The 13,671-nt window shown below is 40.0% G+C and overlaps 1 pseudogene; it reads left to right on the top strand.

Annotated features, from left to right (window-relative positions):
- The window catches only part of LOC120836086, a 53,724-nt pseudogene extending 41,742 nt beyond the window's left edge, over positions 1-11,982 (top strand).
- Positions 11,983-13,671: the final 1,689 nt, after the last annotated feature.

The following is a 13,671-nucleotide window of genomic DNA, read 5'->3' as shown; positions in this document are numbered from 1 at the left end:
TAACATAGCTGCAGAAAATAAAAATTATAAAAACGAAATAACAATATTGGACAACAAGAATGCAAATAAATTGATTTCAGAGTTCGACTGGAACTCTTTAGAGCATCTTCCTCACACTCGCATATATGAAACTATGGTTGGAGTGTTCTCTAATATATACAAAAACTCCCAGAAAACTATCAGACTGAAACAGAGAAGTGTGGATAAAGTATGGATCAACAGTGACATACTAGAGCTATGTCAACTCAAGGACAAAATATGGACTAGGTGTAAACAAAATCCGGGAAATCAGTCCTTAAAGGATGAATTTCGTTCAGTAAGGAACAAGTTGACAGCGAAACTCAGATTTGCAGAACGCAGTTACTATAAAGATAAATTTAATAATACTATAGGTAACGCCAAAGCAGCGTGGAACCTAGTAAATGAGCTAACAGGAAAAGAAACAAAAACAAGCATTGATGACACAATAGCAAGAAACTTCCGTGAATCAACTGATTGGGTATCGTTATGTGAAACATTCAGTAATAAATTTGCAACCGATGTTGAGGAACTTAAAGCTAAAATGAACTTCCACCAGCAAACCGAATTATCAAATCTAGCACACAACCTGGAGTCGGCATATCTGCCTTCGATGACTGAAGCAGATTTGCGTTGTATCATAAACACTATGTCGATAAAAAATCCGGCAGGAATTGACCAGATTTGTTTAAGAGATATTGTACATAATTTTGATAAGCTAAAGGATGTGTTACTATCTGTTCTAAATGGCATATTCGAGACGGGGGTTATTCCAGCTGGGCTTAAATGTGCGATTGTAAGGCCGTTATTTAAAAGAGGAAATAAAAATATGTAGGAAATTACGGACCCCTATCGATTATGCCAGTGATCTCCCACATAATGGAGAAGCACATTGCGAATACAATAAACTCTTTCTGTGATAAATTTGATTCAACTAATAAAGCGCAGCACGGTTTTTGGAAAGGGAAAAGCACAACATCGGTTCTTGAGGATTTCAGTGATGTTGTGAACGAAACTGGATGAAAATAACATTGGTTTAGCATTGTTTTTAGATCTGTCAAAGGCATTTGACGCAATTGACCATTCAAAAATGCTTCAGAAGCTATTTGCTTTGGGCTTGAGAGGACCTTTTTTCAGTTCTTTAAGAGCTATTTTTCTAACAGAACGCAGAGAGTTAAGATAGAGAATTATATGAGCAAAACTGTAATGGTAAATTATGGGATACCACAAGGATCATCATTAGCTCCCTTGTTGTTTAATATTTTTGTTAATGACCTGGGCACGCTCAATTTGCAATCGAAATTATTTTTGTGTGCGGATGATACGGCCTTAATTCTCCCACATAAAAATTACGAAGTTGCAGTAACAATATTTCAAAATGATATAAACGTATTAATGAACTGGTTTAATGAAAATAGGATATTTGTAAACTCGAAAAAGACCAAATGGATGTGTTTTAGGAATCCACATAAGCGAGTAGATTTGGATCGTTTTTTATACCTATATGAACCAAAAAGGGGACCTCAAATGTATACCGAAATTAATAATGAGGCCAGCGTAAAATATCTAGGGTTACATTTCGACGATCACATGACCTGGGAATATCACGTGGATTACATAAAAAGGAGGTTGAGAATTGTTTCTTCATACATATACCGTATTGGTACGGCAGCGAGTTCCGCTATAAAACAAAACATCTATCGTGCTCTTAGAGAATCTGTGCTCAGATATAGTATATTAGTTTATGGCTCCTGCTCAAATAACAGACTACAGACAGTAAATAAATTGATATTTAGGATAGTAAACAAAATTTCATATGGGACTCAATTTCAACAATTAGGTCTGTTTCACAAACTTGAACCTTTTAACATGATGCCATTACATATTCTATTCATATACATCGTTATAACAACGCATTATTTCTCTAGAACGGAATTCAAACAACCAGTTTTTAAAAGGTTCCTCAGAAAGGCGGAAAGGTTCTATTTGCCGAGAATACATACGCTCTACGGAAAAAGACTAAGAGGTTTCTATATTCCCTGCACTTTCAATGATATGCCCGAAGAACTTATGGACCTAGGGTCTCTTAAATCAGTTAAAAACAAATTTAGAACATGGTGCTTGCAAAAGTATATTTAGAACGTTTTATGTCTTCCTATGTGCTGACCTTGATGCCTCTTGTACAGTATACGTATTTAGGTATATAAATTTTAAGCAATATCCTCCTGATCCTTATGCTTGTTGCGCTGATGATCTCTTTATATTGTATAATTCTGTACTTTGGTATATGTGCTGAATTTATGTGTGTTCAAATTATCAAGTATTTTAATTCAATAATGCCTGTCTCTATTGTGCGAGTTGTGTCCTTTATGCTTCAGTTGCTCTATAGCATTTACACGAACTAAGATTTTGTGATGTATCAGACGTGCAGATTAGTGAATGTATATTTGAACTTTTGTCATTTGTCGTTTTGCTCTTTGCAGATGGAAGTCATTGCCCTTTCTTTTGTACTAGGCTTGAAGTTATCTTTTCTTCTTCTTTTTTTCTGATTTTGTTCAACGCGAGGAGCAGCTTTTGCTTAGTTTAGTTTTGAGATTGCCGGGCCACGTCATACAAGCCTCATGGGCTTTGACGGACCTGAACTTTATAAAAAGAAAAGAAAACAATTAATAATAATAATAATAATTATTATTATTATTAACTGAAGTTCTTTCTGTGTTAGGGTCACTGATGGCGCGCTTATACACTTGTCGCCACTGGTGAGGATGACTTGAGCCTCGTACAGCTCTCGAATGTTTTTGTCACGGAACCGCTTCAGAACTTTGGTGTTGTTGAATGTTGGTGAGCATTTACAGTCTCTGACATGCACCGGAAAGTGTCCTGATGGTACTGATTTCAACGTTTGGGCATGTTCTCTTAATCTCGTATTAATACATCGCCCCGACTGACCTACATACACTTTGCCGCAAGTAAATGGTATTTGATATACCCCTCCACTTTGACATTCTACATACTTGAGTCGATGTTTTACACTGCACTCTTGCTGTTGATGCTGTTGGCAATTGATCTTAGGGCAGAGCCTTTTTAGCTTGTCCGGAGCTGAAAGCACGACTTGTACCTGAAACTTCGCGGCTGTTCTCTTCAAGTTGTGGGACAAGCGGTTTATATATGGCAGAACAGTCGGTCGATGTTTCTTGTGTTTTTCAGTGTCGTGTGTCTTTTATTTGAGGTCATCTAGGATTCGGCGACTTCATATATTATCGAACTCGGATATCTCGACGCTTTCAGTCTTTGCACTTGAGCATCGAAGTTTTCCCCCGCTGAGTGTACGCAAGATTTTTTAAGAGCTGTATTCAGGCAATTTTTTGCAATTACTTTTTTAATAATTTTCGAATGAGCCGAATCATACTGTAAAAGATCTAAAAAAGGTGTTTTACAAAATGATTCGGCTCATTCCAAAATTATTAAAAGAGAAATTGCAAAAAATTGCCTGAATACAGCTCTTAAAAAATCTTGCGTACACAGCCGGGTAAAGCTTCGATGCTCAAGTACAAAGACTGAAAGCGTCGGGATATCCGACTTCGATAATATATGAAGTCGCCGAATCCTTGATGACCTCAAATAAAAAACACGACACTGAAAAACACAAGAAACACCGACCGACTCTTCTGCTATATATACACCGCTTGTCCCACAACTTGTTTCAATCCAATTCAAGCTTTATTTTCCAGATATACACTGGAGGGAGCTCCAGACAAAAAGCTGCTATGTGAGCAGCTTGACGGGGTCTGGGGTCCTGTAACAAATGACAGCAGTTACTTCGCGAACATATCCTATGTACATTCTGTAAAGTATATAACATCACAAATTAATACATTTCTCACTCCACAACGTCAAACCAATATGTAAAAGAAAAAAAAACCTTTCTTATGGTTTTAAGCAAAGTATCTGCGAAGTTAATTTTTAGGAAGAGTGAAAAAATTGCTACTATGAAGATGCCATTTATATAGGAATGTTGAAATGTTGTAGTGAAGAGATTGAAGATTGTAGTTTGTGCAATTTCGAGGAACCAACCATTTCTCTGGAAAACGCGTATTGATTTTGCTTTCATGTAAAGTTAGTTCAGAAGTGCAATATAGAAAAATTCACAAACGTAGAAGATGAGAAGCGGATTGAATGAAGCAGGCGGAACTCACAGAAATGTTCTACACGAATCACTTTGTATTTATGAAATAAGAATTCAGTATGGTAGTTATACGGAGCATCCGCAATAAAACGGAATATCTTTTTTTGAAGTAATAGAATGCTATTTAAGTTTGTCTTTGTAGTTGTTCCCCATACCAAGTGACAATAATTCAAATGGGAACTGAATAAGTCGTAGTATAATTTTAGCTTAATGTTTACCGGCGAAAGACTACGGCACCTAGCGACTGCCCCCACTACTTGAGAAAGTTTTTTCGTTAAATATTCAATGTGGTTATTCCATATCATATGTTCAGAGAAGTACACGCCAAGTGTTTTGTGTTGATGTACTATTTCAATTGACGCGTTTCCAATCACTAAGGGATTTGTAATATTTACTAATTTATTAACGGGTCTAAATAGAATTGCTTTTGACTTTAATGTGTTAATTTTTTAATCCATTGACATCTGACCAAAAGAAAATTTTTTCTAATACGCAATTCGCCCTTCTTATAAGCTCATCAACATCATACCGGAAAAAAGAAGGCTCGTATCATCTGCATAAATTATAAATTGAGCTTGATCAGTCATGTTTAGAACATCGTTTATATAAGCATTAAATAATAAAGGTCCCAGGATGCTGCCTTGTGGAACGCCAAACAATTTTTAGAGAACGGTGAGCGTTGGCCGTCAATAGACACACTTTGGTGGCGATGCTCAAGGTATGATTTAAGCAATTCGAATGATATGCCGCGAACCCCATATTTATAAAGCTTTGAAAGTAGCGTTGTGTGATTGAGGCAATCAAAAGCTTTACTATAATCGATGAAAACAGCAAGTGTGAGCAGTCGTTTTTCAATATTTCCAAGTATAATTTCTTTCTGAGGTAACAATGCTGATTCAGTAGATTTACCTTTTTGAAAGTCAAATTGAAACTCTGTTTGTATAGAATGTTTTACGAAAAAAATGTTCAATACGTTTAAATATAATTTTTTCTAGCCCCTTAGAGAAAATAGGAAGAATAGAATTCGGTCTATAATTACTCAACATGTTTTATCCCCTCCTTTAAAAATAACTGTGATTTTAGCTAGTTTCATATTTTGAGGAAACTTACCAGAAGTTAAAAACAAATTGAATATATATGTTAAGCATGGTGAGATTATATCTATAACAAATTTTATAGGTTTTATCTGTAAATCATCGATATCCCAGCTCTTACTATTTCTTAGCCCAATGAAAGGATTAAATATTTCTGTTTCATCTGTAGGTTTTAGAAACAAACTATCATTAATTTCGTGAACAAACGATAGAGCACTGTCACTGTGCGGTCTGGGTGTTATATTTACGAAGTAGTCGTTAAAAGTTTTGCCAAAGAGACTCCAGGCACAGTTTGACCATCTACAATTAAGTCACCTATTTGTTTTGAGATTGTCCCGCGGTTCAGAGCTTCATTAACTTTTTTCCACATAATATCAGGTCGCTGTTTGTCAACGTCATTAAACATTTCTTTGCAATGCACACATTTCGCTTTTCGCAATTCAGCGTTTAACCTATTTCGAAATTTCTTAAAGATGAATAGTTTTTTTTAAGAATCCGGTGATCTTAAGAACGATTTATACAGACGGTCTTTTTTTTTGCATCATTTTGATGTGGACTGAGGTAATCCAAGGTTTTCTAATTTTCTTTGATACAGTAACTGTTACTTTCGGAAAGTGCAAATCGTAAAGCATCTTTAATGTTTGAATAAATTAATTGTATGCATTGTTTACATCTAGGAGAGAATAAACAAAGTCCTAATCTTGGCTTATTACGGCATTACGAAATGCGAGAATATTCGAATTTTAAATGTTCTAAAAGGTAATTGTATTTTTATTTTTATTTACCTGTTTCTTGAAACCGTGAATATAAAATGACAGAAATATTGGATTGTGGTCACTGATGTCACAACTTACTGTGCCAGCAACTTTAACGTCTGTATTAGCATTAGTGATAAAAAGGTCGATGGAATTAGAAGTAGATAGGGTTACACTCTCAGAAAAAAAGGTGTATTATTACACCCCTTGTCCCATATAATACACCCCAAAACTTCAATTCGACGTACAGCGCCCCATAATCGAACAGGCGGCCCCAAAGTTTACGAGGGGCTTGATAGCCGTCTGGTACAACTTATTATGATAGCTGATGTACGTATTATTGACTACAAAAAACATTATCGGAGTTTTCTTGGCCGTACTGCAAAAGCTCAGTGTTTTCTTTCTTTGGTCTTTGATAGGTACTACATGAATTTAATAAGTTATATGGCACCGTTATCAAGCCCCTGGTAAAATTTGGTGCCGTCTGTTCGACTATAGGGCGCTGTATGTCGAAATGAAGTTTTGGGGTGTATTATATGGGACAAAAGGGTGTAAGGTGATACCCTTTTTTTTTAGAGTGTACTCTAGTCGGAGATGTGAAACGTTATTGACTTGAAGAGAACAGCCGCGAAGTTTCAGGTACAAGTCGTGCTTTCAGCTCCGGACAAGCTAAAAAGGCTCTGCCCTAAGATCAATTGCCAACAACATCAACAGCAAGAGTGCAGTGTAAAACATCGACTCAAGTATGTAGAATGTCATACTGGAGGGGTATATCAACTACCGTTTACTTGCGGAAAAGTGTATGTAGATCAGTGGGGGCGATGTATTAATACGAGATTAAGAGAACATGCCCAAACGTTGAAATCAGCACCATCGGGACATCTTGCGGTGCATGTCAGAGACTGTAAATGCTCACCAACATTCAACAACACCAAAGTTCTGAAGCGGTTCCGTGACAAAAACATTCGAGAGCTGTACGGGGCTCAAGTCATCCTCACCAGTGGCGACAAGTGTATAAGCGCGCCATCAGTGACCCAAACACAGAAAGAGCTTCGGTTCCTTCGGTGTTTCCCATAAAGACTTGAAACACATAAAGTACTTCAGTTCTAGCGGTGTTTTACCTGAAGACTTTTTAGCCGGTTGCTCTGCGTAATGTTTTTTCTTCTTTTTTTCTTGTATTCAATTTCTATTTTCAATTTTTTTTTTGTCTTTTTGTTCTGTAGATAGTTTTTTTTACGTGACAAGTACTTTGCCTTTTGCTGAAGTTAAAATATTTTTGTTTCGATTTCTAAAACAAGATATGTGCTTTGTAGCAGCAGTGACTTTAATTTAATTTTATTTTTATTTTCTTCTTTTTCACTTCTACCTTGTCGTTCCCTAGATGCTCTCTTAAATTTGACAGTTGTAAGTAAGCGCTCTGTCCTGTCCCCTCCTTCTCTTCTTAGTCCTTTGCGCTTTTAAAACCACCGTAAAGATGTTCAGCCAACTAGCCCCCCAATTAATTCCGAAGGCTAAAGTTCCCTAGATGTTTGTTCTATCTAAATCTTATTTCATAAAATAATATTCTTGAATCTTGTACATTGGACAATAACTTGCCAATTTTGAATCAAGCTAGCTTTTGATATACAATTATTTAAGGTATCAGAAATATATTAAAGGAAAGATTTTATGTAAGCCTATTTAAAAGTATTATATTGTTAATTTACGTACTGTTTATATAAAGAAGGAACACTCCAAACAGGATAACAAAAGCTAAAAGTAGAATATTTTACGTTATTCTAAGAAAATACGTATTTTTTAGTTCTTTAAGTTTTTTATAATAAGAGTTTTATCTGCTGTTATAAAGGTAAAAATATTTTTTCTCTCTTAGTGAGCAGTGTCTTTGAAAAGTGTACATATTTTACGTTCATTCCACGACGCCTACCACTGTGATTGTGTTTTTCACTTAAATATAAGGTATTGTCGTAGCATGATCATAGTTGTTATCTGTTCTCGAATGCAAAACACACTTATGCAAAACTTATACATTGATAGTATTTATAGTATTATATGGTAAGGGGCTCTTCCTCACGGTCGGTTTGTTTACTTAGTGAACAACAGAAATTGAAAGTGTCTTAAATATTTAGGCGTTGTCATATGAGATTAACAAACATATATAGGAGATTTTAAAAGTTTCCCGTGAGTTAAAGGGGCAATGCCACGATTTTTCTAGTTTGTGCAAATACCGCTTTGAACAAATTCTGAAGTTAATAGCCTGTAAAACTGCTGTTTGTTTTTCACCACATGCAATCGAAGCCTCAGAAACTAATTAAAGAAAAACGAGCAGCGTTCCCCCAACTCGTGGCCAGAAAACGCAGCCACGTTATCTGTAGCCGATTATATGGCGCCAATGTTGGTGATAGCCAGGCGCTGGCGTTGGCAAGGCACAGGGCATGCTCTGAGTTCTAGACACTCTAACGTGTCGGATATTGTCACTGCAGCGATTGGACACACGGCCCTACCCGAATGCTTCTTGAGCTTTAAACTATTACAAGTCCATATCGAGCGCCCTCGCAATGCTCCGGTCCAATCAATGAACCGCATTCAGCTGTCGTCACTGAGGATACTGCGATTCCCCAGTTACGCCATCAAGTTTGGCGAAGAAGGTGAATGAAAACGCTTGCCTTTGGCCTTGGAATCCATCCGTTTCAAAAGCACGCCAGGCAACATTGGCGGTCGTCATTGCTTGGACACGAAGTGCGTGATTGGATCCCAGTCCTCGCCGAACGCTGACGCAGTCCTTGTGTCCAATACGGGCCAAGTCGAGTGGACGCCTAATGGTGGCGTCCACTCGGCTGTGGGGTCCAACCATAAGAATGTCTGGAGTACGTAAGTAATCAATGGCGGACAGGCGTTGACGCGAACTTCTGAAAACTGTCTATTACACCTCCACAAAGGAGTGTCGTGGCCAGGGGCGCTGTGTGCGAGTATCCTTAAGTTCCACTAGTGCCAGTAAGCTCGTGTAAAATGAAAAACATTCTAATTGAATATCGCTGCACCGCCCCTTTAATAGAGCCAGTATGGGTAAAACATTTCAAAACGACGGCCCTCCGAACACGGGAATAAGCGTGCATGATTTTTTTTTTCTTTATTCGAAGAACTTCCTGTATAGGGTAGATAAGTTAAGCTCGTTGAAACCTCCCAATCTCCGTCTTTACTATTGGCTCTTCTATGTTTGCGAAACGAAACGTACGTTCCTAATCTCGTAGAATGATATGATGTGAAACTATCTGTTCTTACGGCATCGCGCCGCGCTTCGCTCCCTGGTTTCGCTTTTCTGCAGTGGGCGCGCCTTCCCTCATTTCGTCTTTTACAGCGGACCTATTAAGAGTCAGTTTCCCCACTGTCGTGTCCGGTACCAAACAACCAAACAAATGTCTACACAACACTCTGGCTGCCGCCGTCGCTCAAAGATGGCGGCAACCTTTCCAGCCTTGGCAACCAGATAACTGCTTGCTGCCGTTGCTCATAAATGGCGACAACATTTTTTCGGAGGATGACAAGCGGGAACGGAAGGAGCGGCGATGTGCCCAGCAGCGCGTATGATTCCGCAACCACCGCGAAGCCGCCATCGCCTCAAGTTCCGCTGTGTCGAGCCGTTCAGATTCCATTGCGAGAGAAGAGCAGATCGCTCAACTGGAAAGCCGCCGCCGAGAACAGAAGCTACAGCTCCGCTGCTCTTTCTTCTTCACCAGAGTGAAAAGGCTGAACGTTTTTTTTTATATGTTTTTTCCTGTTGAGATATAAGTACTTTCAAGGTTCTCGTAAGCTGCATTGGGTACTTTTCTTCGACGGAAACTGGGAATGAAAGGTCAATCCGCGGATTAAGTGGGACATGGATATGCCGCCATCCTATTGAACTCTGTGAACGCAGCTGCGAGCGTTGACGGCGGCAGGAGCTAGCGACGGGGTGTCGGCGTCGCAGCTGGCTATCGTGAGGGTGAATCGGTGAATGAATTGGCAATGACGCGCTCGGCTTCTTATCTACTACACTGGTCATCTCGTACATTCGACCTACAGTGTTTGACTACAGTTGACTAACTAAGGTCATTCTGGATTCCTTATCTTTCACACTCGGGGTAAGAATATGCACGAAACTTCTAGATAGAGGGGAAGCGTTTCGTTTCTGCCATGCCTGCGGTGGTATGCACCTTCCGAACACTTGAACTACCTACACACATCAAGGTTTGCTAACTGTGATGTAAAGTTCGGCCTTTCATACCAAACCCATTCAGGTGTTTTAGGTGCAATCGGCACGCCCGCCAAACCGCATCTTGTCGAGGCTCAGAATGCTGTGCAAAGTGGTCCAGCGAGGAACACGACGAGAAAGAGCGCTTGGTGACCGCCATGCCCTTTCTCGAAGGCACCGGAGGGCGTCGTTGGACGAGCACGGTTCTTGCTTGTCCGATGGTGCCCTCCTGGCGTCTGCGATAGTTTTGATGAAAACACTGTTACATGGCAATTTTAATAAACAAAACGTCCCCGCAAGAATGTAGTGTTTGCACTTTTGGATGCTTAGAGCCTATAGATTGGGCTATGATAATAAATAGACAATCGTAAAATTACAAAAAGGGGTTAGTGCCTCCTTTCAGCTGGACGGAAGAGTGACCATTCTACCATGAACGTGTAGGAATTTCAAAAATTGTAAATATAGGAATCACATAAGAATGATAGCGCTTATACAAGCGATTTGAGATGCTATAAATTTATTCAATCTCCATTGGAACATAACCCGGAGGATATCACTGCCAAGTTTATTTTTGCCGCTAGTCTAAGTAGAGCAGCCCAGTTCCATATTTAGAATGGCGTGAAAGTGCAATGACGTGGCACTTTGTTCGTCAAGGAAGATAATAAAATAAATTTACCGTAATATCCCGAGAGCTACTCCGCTTAAAATCAAAAGCAAATCGGTTGAAAATAAGGAGTGGGCCTACTTTTGGTGTGCGATCAAAAAAAGTAGAAAAAAATTCCAGTTTTAAATTTTGTGACCCGCGTACCTCGTAATCGCGGGGTGGGGTGGATGAACTAAAGACGACTGTTCTTACCAGTCAGCAATGTTCGCTTATCTCCCGCTGTGGCGAAGTGACACCATTTCTGCCGAGGTCATCATTGGCCAGGGCCGTGCAATTACCATATGTGGGCTATCTTTCATTCTTCAAAGAAATAGCAGATCGGGTCAAATATAGGGGTGAGTTATCTATCGGTGGTGGGCATCTCTTGGGATTTCACGGTAAACTATGTTTTTTAGCGAAATTGTGAAGTTCTTGACAAGCTAAGAAGCCAGATGCAACTTGTTCAAACTTCAGCTCATAACGTTTCACTCTAAGAATCAACATCTTTAATTTACTCGAATGTTTATCGAACAGTTCAGAGCTCTGAAGAACACAATTGCACGTGTCACCTAACAAACCCTCTAATTTATTACTCCGCTTTTAATTCTCCGCAGGCCCGATGGGTGGCGCAGCTGCTCGCTGGCAAGTGCAAGCTCCCTCCACATCCCGAAATGTACAAGGACATTGCAAGAGAAAGGGCTGCACTTTGGCATCGTTTTGGAAACTCGTTAGATACCACCATATACGTGGATTGGATGGAGTACATGGACGATCTGGCGGACAAGATTGGCGCCAGTCCCAAGATGCTCAATTACTTCTTCACCGACCACAAGCTGTTCCGTGCACTACTGGGGCCCTGTGTACCCTACCAATTCAGACTTGAAGGCCCTCATTCATGGACTGGAGCACGAGACGCCGTCTTGGGATCCCAAATGAGAATGCTCTGACCGTTAAATAGCAACTGCACGAGCTTTGAAACAGAGAAGCGCGGCTTCCCGATGTTTTACGTTCTCCTGACCGCGACGGTCTTTTTTATCGCATTCTTCGTTTATAACTAGAGCATCGAATATATTTTGTCTTTGAAGATAACCTCAAGTGTGCTCAGTTGTCAGAAACACAAATTATATCAGTCGTACGTCGAGCTGCTCAAGCACGCACAATGGCTTTCTGTAGCCCATGAAAAGTTCTACGAAAAATTGAGGGCTCTCAGAGGTATGATTTTCTAGTAAATACAAAAAGAAATGCCGTCTGCGATAGTGCTTTAAGAATTAGAGTTTCACGTAACATTTTTGCCTCACCGATCAGTCGTGTTTGAATACCATCACCAAACGGCGTGCGCAAAATGAGTCTTCGTTTCGTTCACAAAATTGCAATTTCTCTCTTAGAATTGGGAAGAAAAAGCTGGAAATATCAGTGAAATATTTTTTTTTTGCGTACTTGAGGAAGGATGCACAGTAAAGTTATTGCCGTATAAGATGATAAGGAACGAAAATTCACAAAAAGTGTCCTAACTTTACATTTTCTGAGGATATTTGTATTTATCCTTAAAGGTCTAGAACCCCGGTAGAGTGGTGGCCGGCAATGAATAGAAAATACTTGAAGCGGCAGTTTAGACGTCCTGTGCATCAGTCTGCGGTATGCCAAGGTATGGCTTTCACGCCTCGAGGGGGACTTTTGTTTTTGTCCACGTTTTTTATGTTGACGCATAGCTCGTAATTTCACAGTAGTTTATTCTCGGACACTTCTTTTTAATATTTTTGTGACTCCCTAGCGTTTTGTGTCTCCTTAGCCTCGGTAAGATAAGTTGCCAAATCATTTTTATTTCTCCCGTCGCTTCTGCTGCTTTCTTGTCGACACTAAGTTGAAAACACGCCAGGACCGTAAAGCGTGTTTCATATGCCACGAGAATCAGCTTCTCCAACCTGGAACACTGCTTTCTGTCTCAACCTTGCCATGAGTCAGTATACTGACGATAGATATCGGGCTCTGTGACCGACCGTAATTAGACGATCGATCGACCAATATGATATGATATGACGTTATATGATATATTTATTGCTCAGGGGAGCCGCGATGCCGCAGAGAGGCTAATAACCGATACTTTGAAGGCCTGCGACGCCGCTTCTAATAATAATGAAATGGTATAGTACAAATGAATTGTGTGAATGATGAGAATGACGAGAGTGAACAAGAGCGTCGGGACTAGCAGTGTTCATCGCGACTACGGTGTTCGCGTTACCGCCATGAGCCAGGCGAGGGCTCCCTGCTTGGCAAGCTTGCAGACGACCCGGAAGAATTTCCGGTGACGCAGGGAGTCCAGCACTCCCGTGGTGGTGCTTTATGGTTGGAGCCGGTGTTGGCCGGGTGGCGGTTTTCACGAAAGCGGGCCTTGATGTCTCCCAGCTTGGGGTCGAGCTTGTGACCGGGTAGCTCGAGCACGGTGTCGATCGGTGACGTGGTGGGTGCCACTGGTGCGTTCGGCTCTCTGGTGATGAAAAAACGTCTTCGTTTTTGTACTGTTTTGTTTCTCTGCACTCATGTTTCGGGACAGGTTCAGCGAGATTCGAGTGACCGAGTGTAATTAGTTCACCCTCAAAGGGATTGTCCCGTGAAAACTGGACGTTTTTAAGATATATTGATGGTTGCCTGGCAGGAGCCTAATTAATAGATTGGGGCATTTTATTCTATTAGACGACACCCAAATATAGTGTATTCAATGAAAAATAATTAAACAAACTCCATGCAAA

Source organism: Ixodes scapularis, unplaced genomic scaffold, assembly GCF_016920785.2.
Source record: "Ixodes scapularis isolate PalLabHiFi unplaced genomic scaffold, ASM1692078v2 ptg000323l_1__unscaffolded, whole genome shotgun sequence".
In the NCBI taxonomy this organism is placed as follows: domain Eukaryota; kingdom Metazoa; phylum Arthropoda; class Arachnida; order Ixodida; family Ixodidae; genus Ixodes; species Ixodes scapularis.
The sequence above is the reverse complement of the archived record's forward strand: the minus strand, read 5'-3'. Positions and strand labels throughout refer to the sequence as shown.